We start from the raw sequence: 14648 nt of genomic DNA on the forward strand, positions 1-14648 counted from the left end.
AGCCTCCTGTGTATGGGTTCCAGTTTGCTCCGCTCTGGCTCTCCCCTGGATAACTGCTTTTCTTTTTATTATCCTCACACTTATGTTTTTACTCTGCCTTTACAATGTTTTATTTGCTGAACCCCACACAGAATGTCCCATCTAAGCTCTCCCAATACCCTCACCCTGTAACAGAACGGTTTCATTTATTCCTGATACATCTGCTAAGAGACCCTGTGGATGCTGTGGAGAAACTCTGGCTAAAAGTGAATCTTCATCTCTTCCCTCCCATGTCAGATACAAGTCTTTACATCAGTCTTCTATGTTCTCCTCTTCTCCTCCTTGGATGCTCTGTAGCTCCCTGCTAGTTCTGCTAGCTCATTCGGGTGCAACAGCTCTGGCAATAGGACCACTGTTACCCCGAGTCAACTGTCCGTCCACTTTCTCTCACTGGTCCACTCTCTTTCTCCCTCCTCTGCTCCTCCCTCCTCAGCCTTCCAGAAAACCCCTCGGTTTTACTCTGTAAACAGAATAATCTGCTTACAACCTTCTAATAATAATTAATAATACTTTTTCAAGTCTCTTCAGTAATGCAGGGATGACAATTTCATGGTCCATTGCAGCTGATCAAATTAAGACTCTCCCCTTGCCGTGTGACCAGAAGACCGCCCCACCCCCCTTTTCATTGGGCCTGGAACCACACACTCCAACAAAGACCTTCCTCAGCAGAAAACAGTTATGACTCCCCTGCCCTACATTTTAAAATATCCTCTCAGAGTTAGGAATGATAGTTTCCTGCTCAAAGACTACACTTCCCAGCTTCCCTTGTGGACTACGGAAGTCATTTCCGCCCCTGTAAGGGGCCGCATCCCATCTTCTGGTCATTTTGGTCATCTGCACACGTGAGTGATAAGGAGCTTCCTCGCTGTGAATAAACATGGTCCTATCTAAGGTCAGACTGAGCCTCTCTTTCTTTCCTCCTCCTGTCTCTCTACAGCTGCCTTACACAATCTAACACATCTAACAGCTTGCATGTGCTTTGAGCATTGAGTTCTGAGCATGTTTTCAAAGGTTCATGGCTTTAATTCTTGTATACGAGGGGATGCAGTAGAGAAATTGCTGGCGTGATGGCTCCATGATACGGTTAAACTTTTTGTCGTAGACAATGAGAGTGAGAACAGCCAGAGACATCTGGAGGAGTCCAGAGCACAGAGAAAAAGATGTGGACAGACCATGGCCAGCAGACTGGATGTGGCCAGGGCCAGGGAAGCGGGAGAGGAGGAGAAAGGGTGTAGATAGTGAGAGGGGGGTGGGGAGAGAACAGGCATAGTGGGGGTATAGGAATAACACCTAGTTAGCGGATAACCAGAAAGAGAATAGTTAGAATCTGACGGTGGGTAGCTGGGAAGGGAGGCCAGGAGACTGGTGTGGGGCCTTTGAAATGTATAACAAGTACTTATGAGTAGGGATTGAGAAAGCCTGGAGGCTGGCATGGCTTTGATATGCAGCCACGTATGGCTCAATGGAGCCATATGTCCTTTCTGCCAGAGGTAAGGGAAAAGACAACTCTGGCAGATGGGAACTGGTTTCAAAAGTTCCTGAGGAATGCTGTTTTTTATCTAGCCTCCAGAAATCCTCCTGTAGTCCAGCTTGAGCTCATTTCTGTCTATTTGGACAGCTGTGAGAACTCGTTGTCCAGCCTTTTGTTGATGATAAGGGGTGATGTAGTGTCTCTCTTCTGTAGCTGCTTCTTAGTTGGGGAGGGTTGGTTGCCGTGGCAGTCCAGGAAGGCCGGAATTTGAGTCAAAGGCCAGGATGGGGTGGGGGTGGGGGTGGTGGCAGGATCTGGTTTAGCTGAGGGAGCCTGGAGAGATACAAGGAGCAATCACATTGGTTTAACAATGAATGGCAAGGGATCTCAGAGTACGGTGACCTATCACAGTCGACCCTCTGAAGGTTACATAAATTGTTTTATGCTTACAAAAAGAGATAAGAGCTTTAGGTATTAACAGGACCACTCTCTGTAATCTAAGCTGAAGTACTCACTGTAGGGAAAGCAGTTAACAGACTTAGTGACGGGAGTAGACACACATCTCCAGACCATGGCAAAGCAAACTTGAGAAGTGACTGGCATAATAAAAGCATGAACATTTATTTATCTATAATAAGACAGATATTTCTTGGATATTTCTTGGCAGGGAATGAGAAGCACTTTAAAGTCTATATTTAGGAAACAACCACAGGAAGTTTAAAATTTTGAGCCTGTGACTATGATGATTTAAAAAAAAGGTTTGGTAGCCAGTGTTTTACCAAGGCTGGGTTAACGTACCAGGACTCCACCGAGTGATCTGTGACGTCTTAGCACCGTGTGTCGTCTTTAAGATTCATCTCACACACCTTCAATTCCTTCCTCAGACTTTTACAACCTGCATAAACTTTAAACGTTTTCTTCTTTTTTTCTTCCTTCCTTTTTTTCTTTCTTCATTCCTTTCTTTTTTGTTTTTTTGAGACAGGGTTTCTCTGTGTAGCCCTGGCTGTCCTGGGACTTCCTCTGTAGACCTAACACCTTTTCTTTTTATCTGGAAAGATCTAACCATTTACCATGAGACACAGGTACTTGCTTACTGAGAAAAGTCACCCAAAAGCCAGTTCTTTTCAAATAAGGGACGGTAACAATCAATTTCTTAGTCAGAGCAACAGGATAGCTTGAGTTTGCTTTTTTTCCACTGAAGTCTGTTTTGTGAGTTTATCTTTCTCAGCATGAAGCCTGTCAGCGGGGGTAAACCTGTGTGTGAGCTCCCCTTCCCAGCTCTAGAAAAGATTTTAAGTAGGAAAATGGTCTTGAGGGAGGAGCTGGCTCAGGTCAGCTTGCTGCTCCCCTAACTGATAAAGCTAGGGCTTGCCCATCCACACACCGAGATCTGAGGAGGATCAATTAGAACAGGAAGTATAACCGAATGGCCTCTACACCAATTAGGATGAGAGCTACCTGCCACCAGGACAGTATGATAATGCCACTGGCTTTGCTGGTTGCCAGTGCTTGGCAGCCACACAGGGCAGCGTTATGTCTTCAGTTGACACCCAGGGAAATGTCACAGCAGCCTTCAGCCACCAGACCCAGAAGGTCACAGAGATTTTCCCGTGGAGGAGGGACTTGGACAAACTACCTTGGTGAGGCAGAGAGGGCAGTCAACCCAACAGCTGCCATAGTTTCCGCAGGGCCTTGGCGGCAGGGGAGGCGTGGGCAAGTCTTTGCTACACTCGCAGCAAGCTCTAGGTGTAGGGTGTTGCTGTCTTTCTCAGCTCCTTTACCAGAACTGGTACTTTTGTCTGTCAGGGTGAGAGATCAGGAATTAACTTCCCGGTAGGCAGACAGATTGGGAGAAGAGCCACCGCCAGGTAAGAAAGGTGGCCAGTTTCTTTCTCAGCCTCCTAGCTTGAGCCTCAAGCCCCAAGCTTCAAGCTGAGAATCCCCGCTGAGGAACTGGCCCAACAAGTTCAAGGCCTGAGGAGGACAGGTCACACATCTTTTCAGACCAATCATCCTATCTGTCTTCAAACTGACCAGCCCTGAAGTGGGGGAGGAAGGCTCTTCTGAGCCTTTAAAACCCCAGGCCTTCAGAGGAGACCGGGTTTCCGGCTGCCGGACTACTCTCTCTGCTTAGACTGGGTTTTCCGCTGCCGGAGTACTCTCTCTGTTTAGCATAGGGTCTTTTTCTCGGTGTGGCTGCTGCGTGTGTGTTTCCTCATCCTCACAGACGTCTTCCTTCAACTGCCGAGTCTGTCAAAAAAAAAAAAAAAAAATCTGTTGCATTTCAGATTTTTTTTCTGCCTTTTATTTCTTTAACTGGTAGGAAAGCTGAACCCAATCAAGACCCCCTAGGCCGTATTATTTCTAGACTGACTTGTCATTTTGGGGGCTGGCCTCCGGATTTCTTCTGAAGACGGTATAATTTTGAAACCTCATCCCTGGATCTCTTTTGAGGACCATCGACTCACCAAGGTAAGGAATCCAGGAGGGGGATGCGTGCTGGTCAGTCTGGCCGGCCCACGCACCAAGTGTCCAGGTGCCTTTCGCAGTCTCCGTGTCGCGGTCTCTAACGCCCCTAGGCAACGCTCGCCGGTTTCAGAGGCCACGGAAACAGGAACCGGTCCTCTGCCTTGGCATTCCTGGCCTCTAGCAAGCACGTTCTCAGAACAGCCGATTTACCGGCCCAGCCTCACTGGTTACTTAGCCCGTGTTCTCAGCGCAACCGCAGAGAGAGAAGATAGGCCAGACGCAGTGGTACACCTAATTCTAGCCCCCGAGAAACATCGGAAGATCGCTGCCAGGTGATAACAACCTGATATATAGTGAGCCCAGCCAACTGTTGTGAAGTCATGCTGTGGTTTCTAAGTTTTCGTTTATTTATGAAATATGCCGACGATTTCAGATAACTTATGAATTCTTTCATCTCTAGCAGCACGCATTGAATAACCTTACCTTCATTGAAGTTTTTAATATTCTTAATGATCTTCATTTGTCCATGCTATTTTGTCATAATATTAGAATATTCTTTTTCTGCCTGCTGTTGTTATTCCTTTCCCATGAGATTATTTTTAGTTTACCTTATTTTGGGGCAGGGGTTGAGACAGGGTTTCTCTGTATAGCCCTGAATGTCCTGGAACTCAACTCTGTAGACCAGGCTGGCCACAAACTCAGAGATCCGCCTGCCTCTGCATTTTGAGTGCCGGGATTATAGGTATGCACCAACACCGACCGGGTCATTTTTGCTTTTTATATTATGAATAAGAAGTTAGAGTCATACAGTCTAAATGCTGTTTGACTAAATAGCATCTTTATTTCAAGAGAAATTTTTGTTTTATGAAACCATTTGTGTCAACTACTTTTGTACTTAAAAGAAAACCATATAAATGTCAGTGAAATGGATCTATTACGTCATCAGGAAATTTTATATTGAGCAATTTCCCAGAAAATTACAGCTCACTGTAACTAGAGTCAAATCCAAAAGGATTTGCGCTATTGGATTGGTCAATCTTTCAGTAAATTGATTACTCAGAGCCAGGCACTACCTTGGGAGGGTTTTGTGCGTGTATTTGTGAGTTTTCATTTCTGTTTGTTTTAAATCACTCCATGTTCTAATATCCATTCTTCAGGTCCAAAATGCTTTGTTTCATTACTCCCCATATTTAAGTTTTGGTCTGGGGAATCTTTAAAAATATGACCGACTTATGGCTTAGTCTCTCCTCCCACCTTTGCATAAGTGCAGAGATATAACTAGATTGCAGTGTCTGTGCAACAAATGCCTTTGTCTTCTGTGCCACCTCCCTGGCTCGAACACAGCAAAAGGAAATAGGATGCCCTCTGGGCTTTGTGAACTATATGGTATTAATTGTCTCCTTACCTTAAATATCTTCCGACTAAAATATCTTGTTCACGCCACACAAGCAGCAGTTGCCAGGTTATATTGTGTTCCCCAAAGGAAAACAACCACACTAGACACAAGCTTAAGTTCATGAGGCTAGTGATTAGCCCTTACTTAGTGCCTCAAACACAGAGGTGGGGTATTTCAAGAGCGGCCACCTCAATGTGAATTCAGGCTCCTTCCAGAGCATTCCCACCATTTACAGCGAATCCGTATAGGTAGAGCCATCTTCATATCTTAGGACAGCTGTGGAGTCACATGTGCGTCATCTGTGGAACGAGGCAAAGGGGACTTGGGCTGGACCTTCACAGACAGTGCACTTAGAGGAAGGGTAATTTTAAAAAGCAGCAAATCTTCAACCTTACAAAATAAAACACATACTCGTAGATCCCACCCCCTCCCCAACCAGGGTTCTCAGCCTGTGGGTCGAGACCCCTTGGGGGCCACAGCTCAGATTTTTACATTACGATTTATAACAGGAACAAAGTTACAGTTATGAAGTAGCAATGGGATAGTTTTCTGGTTGGGGGTCACCAAAGCAGGAGGAGCTGTTTTAAAGGGTGGCAGCGTCAGGTAGGTTGAGGAGCCCCGCCCTAGACAGAGAGTATCGTGTGCTGACATCTAAATCCATCGCAGATCAGCATGATGAGCCCAGAGTAAAGAGTCGTTCTTTCGGTAGACATAAGCTAGCCTCTGTCGGGCAATCGTCATAGGATATATAGCATTTAGTGAGTAAAAGGGGTCCCTGTATTTAGTAATGGTTACAATCTTGAGAATCAACATGGCTTAATTACACGAGTGTATATTTAGATGTTTTTGTAACATTTAGTTCTTTGTATAATTTTGGTACTTTGAAGAGTTGTAGGTATTTTTGAACAATAAACCTTCATGTGTAGGATAACATATGACTTAGTGATTACATTGTAAACCATCTGTGTGTTTTCTCCTACCCAACACTTCCCGAAGGCCTGCCTCTTTTGTCTTGAATCGCTATTCAGTTGATAAAATTCATCTGTGAGTCTAATTGGAAGGATGACTGAAATTTAAAGGCGAACATTACCACGAATTGATTGGTTGGGTTCACAACAGCCCAGAAACCATTTAAAGAGGAGTTGTTAAAGCCTTATCTTAAGAAGAGAAAACATCAGACCTTCACAGTTTTAAAAGTTCAGGACTACTTACTTGCCAGTTTGAAAAGTCAACTCTCATCTCCCATACCCTTCCTCTTTCTTTTCTAGAGACAAAATGGTAACACAAATTTTTGTAGTTTCGTGGAAGTATATAATGTTTTTTTCCTTTTCTCTCTTCTCCCCTCCCCTCCCCTCCCCTCTCCTCTCCTCTCCTCCTCTCCTCTTCTCTCTCCTTTCCTTCCTTTTCCTTTCCTTTTCTGTCTCTCTCTCTTTTTTATCAAATCGATTCCCCCTCTCTTCTATAAACCTTCCCATAAATCACTGAGTCTAGTTAAGGTTGCCAGTATGCACAAGGATGTTCCTCTACTAGAGGTTGGGCATCTTACTGTGGGTCTATCACAGTCTGACTCAAGTTTTTTTTTAAATATAAAAAGATACTGACTGGTTAAGACCAAACCAAAGAGAGTTCTCTAGGTAAGGCCCCAACTAAGGATTATAAGGATTATAAAGGCAAAACCCACAAAGCTATAATTTTGGGGAGCTAAATTAACTCATATCCTGCCTGGAGCAGGCAAGTCCAACAGGTACCTCAGTCATTCGAGTAAACAAAACCAGAACGTAGCAGTTAGCCTGTCTCATCATGTGACCCATCACCTTGTAGGAACAGCTGAGGCAGTGAGATATTTTGCAATAATCAGCAATATTTTTTTAAGAATAGCCAACTACAACAGGAAGTGATCCATCTTGGGCCAGCTGATGGTACATTCAAGGTAAAAGCAGCTTCCTTTTGGCTTATACAAGCTAAAAACTATTTTGTGTTTACAAGCTGAGCACAGGAAATTTATCCTCTAAACATAAAGGTCACCATCACGCTACCATGAGCCACACTCAACAAAAGAGATTTTCCCATCTCCAGCAGCTGTCAATTATCAAGACCTTTCAAGTGGGGCCTCCTGAGTCCCGTTCTTACCCAGGCCAGAATGTCGACTGGTTCGATCTTGTACAGGTCTTGTGTGCACAGTCACAGTGGCTCTCAGTTTTGAGAGCCAAGTCCAGAAGACAGTATTTTCCATCATTCTTCCTTTTTTTACTATCTTTCCAACCCACCTTCTTTAGTTCTGTCGGAACGTGGGGGAACATTGTGATATAGATGTCTCATCTAAGGATGAATACTCCGTAGTCAATTATTTTCTGTACTTTACTAGTTGGGGCTTTACTAGAAGCTGCTCTGTTAGGTTTGGGGGTGAAAGCTGCACGAATAATCTATGTTTGTAAGACTAGGTATTAAAACGTGGTTTGATACTTAGCAAAACAATAGTATTGGGTTCTCCCCAGAGCCTATGACCTCCTCAGCCATGTGTTCTGGGAAAGAATTATAGTACCAGGCCTGAGTTTCTTCTTGTGGAGTGAGCCTTAAAAAAATCCAATTATAAAGCTGTTGGTCACCCCTGTAACTCGTGCCTCTGTTGCACAAATAGGCACACATTGCCCAGCTGGTCCCTATTGCATCTCACAAAGCTGCTGGGTAAGGCTGCTGGTGACTTTTCTCCCTTACCTGCGTAATGACAGAAGAGCTAGTTCAGCAGGTAGAGCACTTGCTACATAAACAAAAGGAAGTTCGAATCTCCTATATCCTTCTAAAAGCTGGGTGGTCATGGAGCTCTGCCTGTAATAAAATATTGTAGGAGGCAGATCAGGGAATCAGCAAGTTGGTGAGACAACTAGCTAAACAGTGAGTTCTGGGTGCAGTGAAGACCCTTCCTGGACCTCAAAGGTGGAGAGTGGTTGAGGAAACATCCAATGTTAACCTCAGGCTTCTATACACATGGCCTTATAACCACCCCCCCCTCCACATGCATGAAATACATGTGGAGCCATTTGTCTTCTGTGTTCAAACTAGTCTCAGAAGGCAACAATTGAAGAGAAATTTGGCCATGAAGCTCTATTTCTACTGTGCTCATGAGATTAAGTTGGAACTAGATTCCAGGAGTACTGAGGCCATAAGACCCTGGCAGGGGAAATTGATCAAGAGTTCTTTTTAATTTTAGATGGAAATATCTTTTTAGGAGATATATAGGTATACACTAAAAAGAAAGAGAAAGGGCAGGGATGAAGAGATGAAGTGGGAAGATAATATGGACAAACTAGAGAGGGATTATAAATGGTATAAATACCTGTGATTTCTAAATCTTGGTAGTTATGTGATAAACTTTGGTTTCATAGTGCAGGAACTATCAGACCTTGGAGATTTGTAGCTGTGGAAAAAGAACTGGTTTGAGAAAAGTAGACTCTGTGACTTTTGATGCATCCGTGGCTCCAGGCCACCGTAGGTCAGGGGCCCTCACTTCTGACACAGATCCCTGCTATAGACTGACCTATGCTCTCCCCAGAGCTGCATGCTGGAGCCTGGCCTCAAGTGTGAGGATATTCGAGGAGATGTGTTTTAGGAGGTAATTACAGTTCAATAGAAGGCAGGTTGTGTTTCTCGTCTGCTGTGGTTGATGAAGGTGCACACACAGAGAAGATGAGCAGCTTTCTGCAAGCCAGAGAGAGCCCTCTCCAGGAACCAGACTGACCGGCATTAGTTCAGGACACAGCAGTCTACAGCGGGAAACGTCCCTGCTGTGTAAGCTGCTCTCTGTGTGGGGCTGTGTTATGACAGCCGAGAGTACTGGACAGCATCTGTGGCCTCAGCCATAAAACCCTTTAGTTGTTACCTGTGAAGATGAGTCTCAAGCTATGTCGTCTGGTCTGGAAAGCCACCCTCAACTGGTCCAGTTCCCGTTCTTCCCAGCTAAACCATCCAAGTCACCTCCCTACAGTTGTACCTCCTCGTCGGGACTACCAGCCCGCAAATTAACGACTTTCCTTCTCTTCTTAGATTTTTATTTCACACTTTCACTGAAACAAGTCCAATAATTTGAGAACATACCTACAAGAATATTTAAAATCTCCTATGCTCTTAGATTCAAGGAAATTTTGGCAACCCATTCCCGGATTTGTTTCCTGTATAACACAGCGATGAGATGATTTTCCTTACCGAGTGCAGGAGACAAGTGAGAGAATCAAGGGGGCGCTAAATGCCCAGTAACGGGAGCCGCTGTTTGCTTCACCTCTGTTCCGATTTAACTGACAAGCGGTGGCTCCCGCTCCTCATGGTAGAGGAGAGCATCTCCAGGTTCCATCGAAACAAGCTCAGCACAACACGGGTAAACCAGACAAAGCAAAAGCTGATAACGGGGAGGGACTTTTAAAAGAGGCTCAGACACGTTAGGATTTGCTCTTTCCATTTTTCTTCTCTTTAGCTGATTCTTTAATGTGTGAATTTATGGTTTCTGTTCCCCCTCGAACTTTGGAGAACAAGGGAAATAGGATACATGGCACACTCTCAAAGACATTCTTTTTATCTGGCTTAATCTCATCTATTTATTCAGGTTGTATCGTTGGGCAAACTTCTACAGCATTTCTATGTGGAAGATGCGGATTTCAGATTTCTTTCTTCTTTTTTTTATTAATATGGTTAGTTTAGAACTGGGCTGAAACTTGATCTTCTGTATATATTTGGATAGAGTGATGGGAAATGCTTTTCATTAATAAATATAATTGCTAATAAAATAGTTTAAATTAGAAGAATAAAACATTTGAGCAATATTCAGTATTATAAATGATGACAAAAACTGCTACATAATTTATGTAATTTAATAAATTTTACTTATAGAATTAGCATAGCAGAGAAAGCTGGTTTTCTCCTGTTGTAGCAGAGACTTCCTAAGTCTCTTTCACAAGAGGCAGTTAAGATAATGCTTCAGTAGAAGTCAATAGAGACGCAAATAATGCATTTGTTAGCTTTCTGTTTTCCTGTTAAAATTTGATGCCTATTCCATACATGTTAGTTCTTTTAAGAGTGTTGCAGGCAAATGCGGCGGCAAATGCGGTTCAGGTCCCCCTCTGCTTCTGTTACTTCCTGGTCATCTAGGCATTAGATATTAGAAAGTAAATGATGGTTAGCAAACATAATTCCAGTCAGCCTTCCCTGGTGGTTGCACAGCGTTATCGTCAAAATATAACAACCTGGAAAATAGGAAATCTCTCTGAAAACGTTAAATCATTACAAAAATGTACAAGCTTTTATAGTTACATGTCTTTGTGCTTCTAATACCATTATTGAAATTAATGTATCCCCATATCTTATATTATCCAGAGTCCTGTTCTAGCTTCATTTAGATTTTATGTTGTAAAGGAGCCTGGTGCTCACATCTTGCTTACCGCCATGACCCTGTGCGCGAGGAATGTGGCTCCCAGGGAAGTTAGCAAGGAGATAAGCCAGGGCTGTGTGGACACACTAGTCTGTGGTACGCTGTAACCATGAGGCTTCTCAGCCATGCTTTCCCCTGGAGACTCACCCAGACATTTGCATTCCCACAGTATATGTTTTCGGAAAATACTCTTTTCCTGAGACGGCAAATCTGGTTCACAGATTTCTTCCTGAGACCGAGCCGTTCCTCCTCCACTAGAGAATGTGACTTGATAGTCTCATAAAAAAATGCTTTAAACAACAATTCATTTTCAGCACCTAGTTATTATAGACGTGTTAGAATTTCCGCTTGAGAATACTGCTTACATACAGTTAAATTCAAAACACGGAAAAGACTGGCCAAGCGATCCTGTCTCCAACCACAGCAGCAGCAACAACAGAAGACAAAACCAAAACCCCCAAATCTGGAAAATATAGAAAAAAATGAACCAGTTATGAGAATGGCTTTATAACTCGCCTCTCTCCACATGGTGTAGTTTTATACTGTTTTTTTTCCTGTCTTTATTTTCCGTGGCCTTAGGGTGCTGCTAACTCATCCAAATCGAGATACTGCAAATAAAAAGGCACATGGCTTGAGAAAGTAGCCTGCTGTGGTTTAGTGGGCATGACCCTGGGCTCCCTGAGTTCTGCAGACAGATGTAAGGAGCACAGAGAGGAAACAGCATTGGCTGTGCTGCTAAGAGAACCTTACATGAAGGTGGACGACGTTTCTTCAGAATGTTTCTGCCTTCCTAGCCGTCAAGTTTATCCCTCATGCCTTCATTGGTGGACCATAAACAAAGAATCAGCCGAAGTAAAATTTCTGTCTCTTTAGACATAGGAAAGTGTTCACTAGATTATATATTCATCATAAGCCTTTGTTTGTTTGAACAGGCTCTTACTGTGTAATCTGGCTGTCCTGGAACTCACTATGTAGACCAGGCTGGCTATAGAGATCTGCCTGCCTCTACCTCTTGAGTGCTAGGATTAAAGGCATGCGCCACCATGTCTGTCTACCCCATAAACTTCTTAAAAGATCAACAAAGGGAGAAAAGTAAAGAAAATCTGCACCAGGAAGCTCAAAGTTACTAGCATCAAACTGTAATACATGTGCTTTTTCTTTTTTTTGAGAAAGGGTTTCTCTGTGTAACAGTCCTGAATGTCCTGGAACTCACTTTGTAGACCAGGCTGGTCTCGAACTCACATAGATCCCCCTGCCTTTGCCTGCCTCTGCCTTCTGGGTGCTGGGGTTAAAGAGTTGTGCCACCATGCCTGGCTCATGTGTAAAATTAATACATGAGTTTCTTGGGTAATTTACACATGACCAAATATGTGTGCACTGGCTGGACTAGACTCATGAATGTCTACTCGTTGTAGCATGCCTTCTCATGAACAACATATTAGAAAGCTAGTATTCTTCAGATCTCCCCTCCCACTTTCTTAGTCTTATGGGGAAGAGTCACGATCTAGCTATCCCATTCAGAGCTATTTTTATTCTCCATACCAGTTATGGGTGCCTGTATCAATCATCATCTTCAGAAAAAAAGATGCTTCTCTGACGAGGACTGAGAGATGCTCGGATCCCTGGATATAGTGAAAAGCCATTACGAGTTTAATATTTACCTAGTATTAGCTTCATCTCCAAGGCCTATGACCTTGCTGGGGTTTTGGGCTCAGCTAACAGTTTCAGGCAAAAAAATACTATGTCCTGTAAGGCAGCCAAAACCCCATCATGAATGGGGAAAGGGCACGTAAAAATTGCATTGGCTAGTTGTGAGTCCTGTGTCAGGTAAACGCTTTGCAAGTATTTCCTATTACTCTGTAGGATTTTACATTTTTCTTCCCTGACTGTTTTGTAGGAGATGCTTCTGTTAACTGAATGCAATTTACTTTCTTCTCATTTGTTCTTTTTGCTTTCGATGTCATTTCTAAGGGATTTTTGCCCATTCTAAGGTCCCAAAGTTTTTGTCATATTGCCAAGCATAACAAGGTTCAGTTCTTCCACTTAGGCCATTGGCCTATTTTTGGTGCAATTTTGTTTATGTTTTTGGTGCAAGGGAAGGGTCTAGTCTCATTGTTTTGAAACATGGCTATCCATACATGCCAACATCTTCAGGTGAAAAGATAAATATTTCCTTACTGAATGGTCTTAAAACGCTTGACATTGTCAGTTGATTGTAGACATTGATCTGTTTAATGATTCTCAGTTCTCCGTGAATCCATACGGCTGCCAAAATATATTGATTACTGTAGCTTTGAGTTGTTTTCGGTTTTTGCATATGATTGGTTCACACTAAGTACACACGAGTGGAATTTTCTGTGTCATTTTCCTATACATGTGTCACAATTAACCGTCCAAATTCACCTTTGTTAATCCTTCTGTTTTCAGACTGCATTGTTATTTTCTCTCCATTCATTTGGCTCTGTGGACTTAACATGACGGTTTCCGCTTGTACCCAGTTTTTTGGGACTAACTTGATTTCGTCCTTCTTTGTGGACACATGCTTGCAGCTCCATTATGATGCGTCACACTCTTTCTTTATCTGCAAAGGCACCCACCTATATCACAAAGTGTGAGTCTGCCAGCCTTGCTCTTTTATGTGATTGCTTTAGCTATGGTAATAGCCAGAGTCTCCACATGAATTTTAGGATTTCTCTGTCAATGTTGACAAAAGAAAATCCTGTTGGGGAGTGCACAGAAGTTACAGGAGATATATAGATTACATAAAGTAATGTTGTGATGACAGTATTAACAGTAAATATTAATAGTAAATCTTTCCTTCTGGGAAAGATGGGTATATTTTTAGCCAATTTAGGTCTTAAATTTCTATTTTTTTTTACTAGATTAAATATACATCCCTGTATAATAACCTGCTGGTCTCCCTCCTCATTTAACTGCTGTCTGATAAAATGAATATAGATGGGCGGATAATACAGAGGAATATGAACACTCAAAAGAATTCCAACCATCCTACGTTTTTAGAATTCCTTATTATGTATTATAATCAGGGAGGTTGGTTTTTGTGTTGATTCCTGAGTAGCTCTCATATAACTTTCATTATGTTATGATATCTTGTTATAATATTATGTTATAAATTTTCTTCAATGAAACATAACATTTAAAAATTTATACACAATACACATCGTATTTACGTGTGCAGAGCAGAAAAGTCTATGCATTTGTAACAGCATCCACAAGCTCTAGATGAAAGCACACTGGTTTTTTTTCCAGTGGTAGTTTATCGTGGGAGAGGAAGAGTCAATGGGATGAAGAAGGAAGAGGCTAGGGCTCGACTTGCATTCTATAAAAGTGTTTCCATGTACTTCTGTTATAATTTAAAATACGCATAATAGTAAATATAGCTATAGCTTCAGTGAGATGCTTTTGTCAACGTCTGTCACAGCAAGACTAACATGCTGAACTTGAGATCAAGGGTGATGTTGAGCCGCTGGTTGAGGTTGCTCACAGTGAGGAACATTATTAGGTTATTAAAAATGTTTCTAGGGGCTGGAGGTATGGTTCAGCAGTTAACAGCATTGGCTGTTCTTCCCGGGTTCAAGCCCCGGCACCCACACGACAGCTCACAACTGTCTGTAACTTTAGTCCAGTGGATCCAGCACCCTCACACAGACATACATGCAGACAAAACACCAATGCACATAAAATAAAAATAAATAGTTTAAAAATGTTGCTGAATGGATGGTATCCTATACTTTCAATCAGAGCAGACCACTACCGGCCCACTGTCTAGTGGCGGTGGGGTTGTAGAACCGTAGGCAGTGGTAGAGGACAAGGGACTGAGCACGGATTCACAGGAG

General features: G+C 42.9%; 1 protein-coding gene across 5 annotated transcripts in view; it reads left to right on the top strand.

Moving 5' to 3' along the window:
* The first annotated feature begins 830 nt into the window (after positions 1-830).
* Tfpi (tissue factor pathway inhibitor) overlaps positions 831-14648 on the top strand; it is a 43563-nt gene continuing 29745 nt past the window's right edge. Inside the window, exons 1-2 of one of the 5 annotated variants that reach the window (XM_038337190.1) lie at positions 831-931; positions 3834-3982. The gene's annotated coding sequence lies outside the window, so the exon portion shown is untranslated. Of the gene's footprint in view, positions 932-3141; positions 3379-3555; positions 3983-14648 lie in introns of those variants that run through there. The other 4 variants (XM_038337191.1, XM_038337192.1, XM_038337193.1 and 1 more) reach the window with 4 other exon arrangements.

The sequence above is a fragment of the Arvicola amphibius genome, chromosome 7 (genome assembly GCF_903992535.2).
Source record: "Arvicola amphibius chromosome 7, mArvAmp1.2, whole genome shotgun sequence".
NCBI classification, from domain to species: domain Eukaryota; kingdom Metazoa; phylum Chordata; class Mammalia; order Rodentia; family Cricetidae; genus Arvicola; species Arvicola amphibius.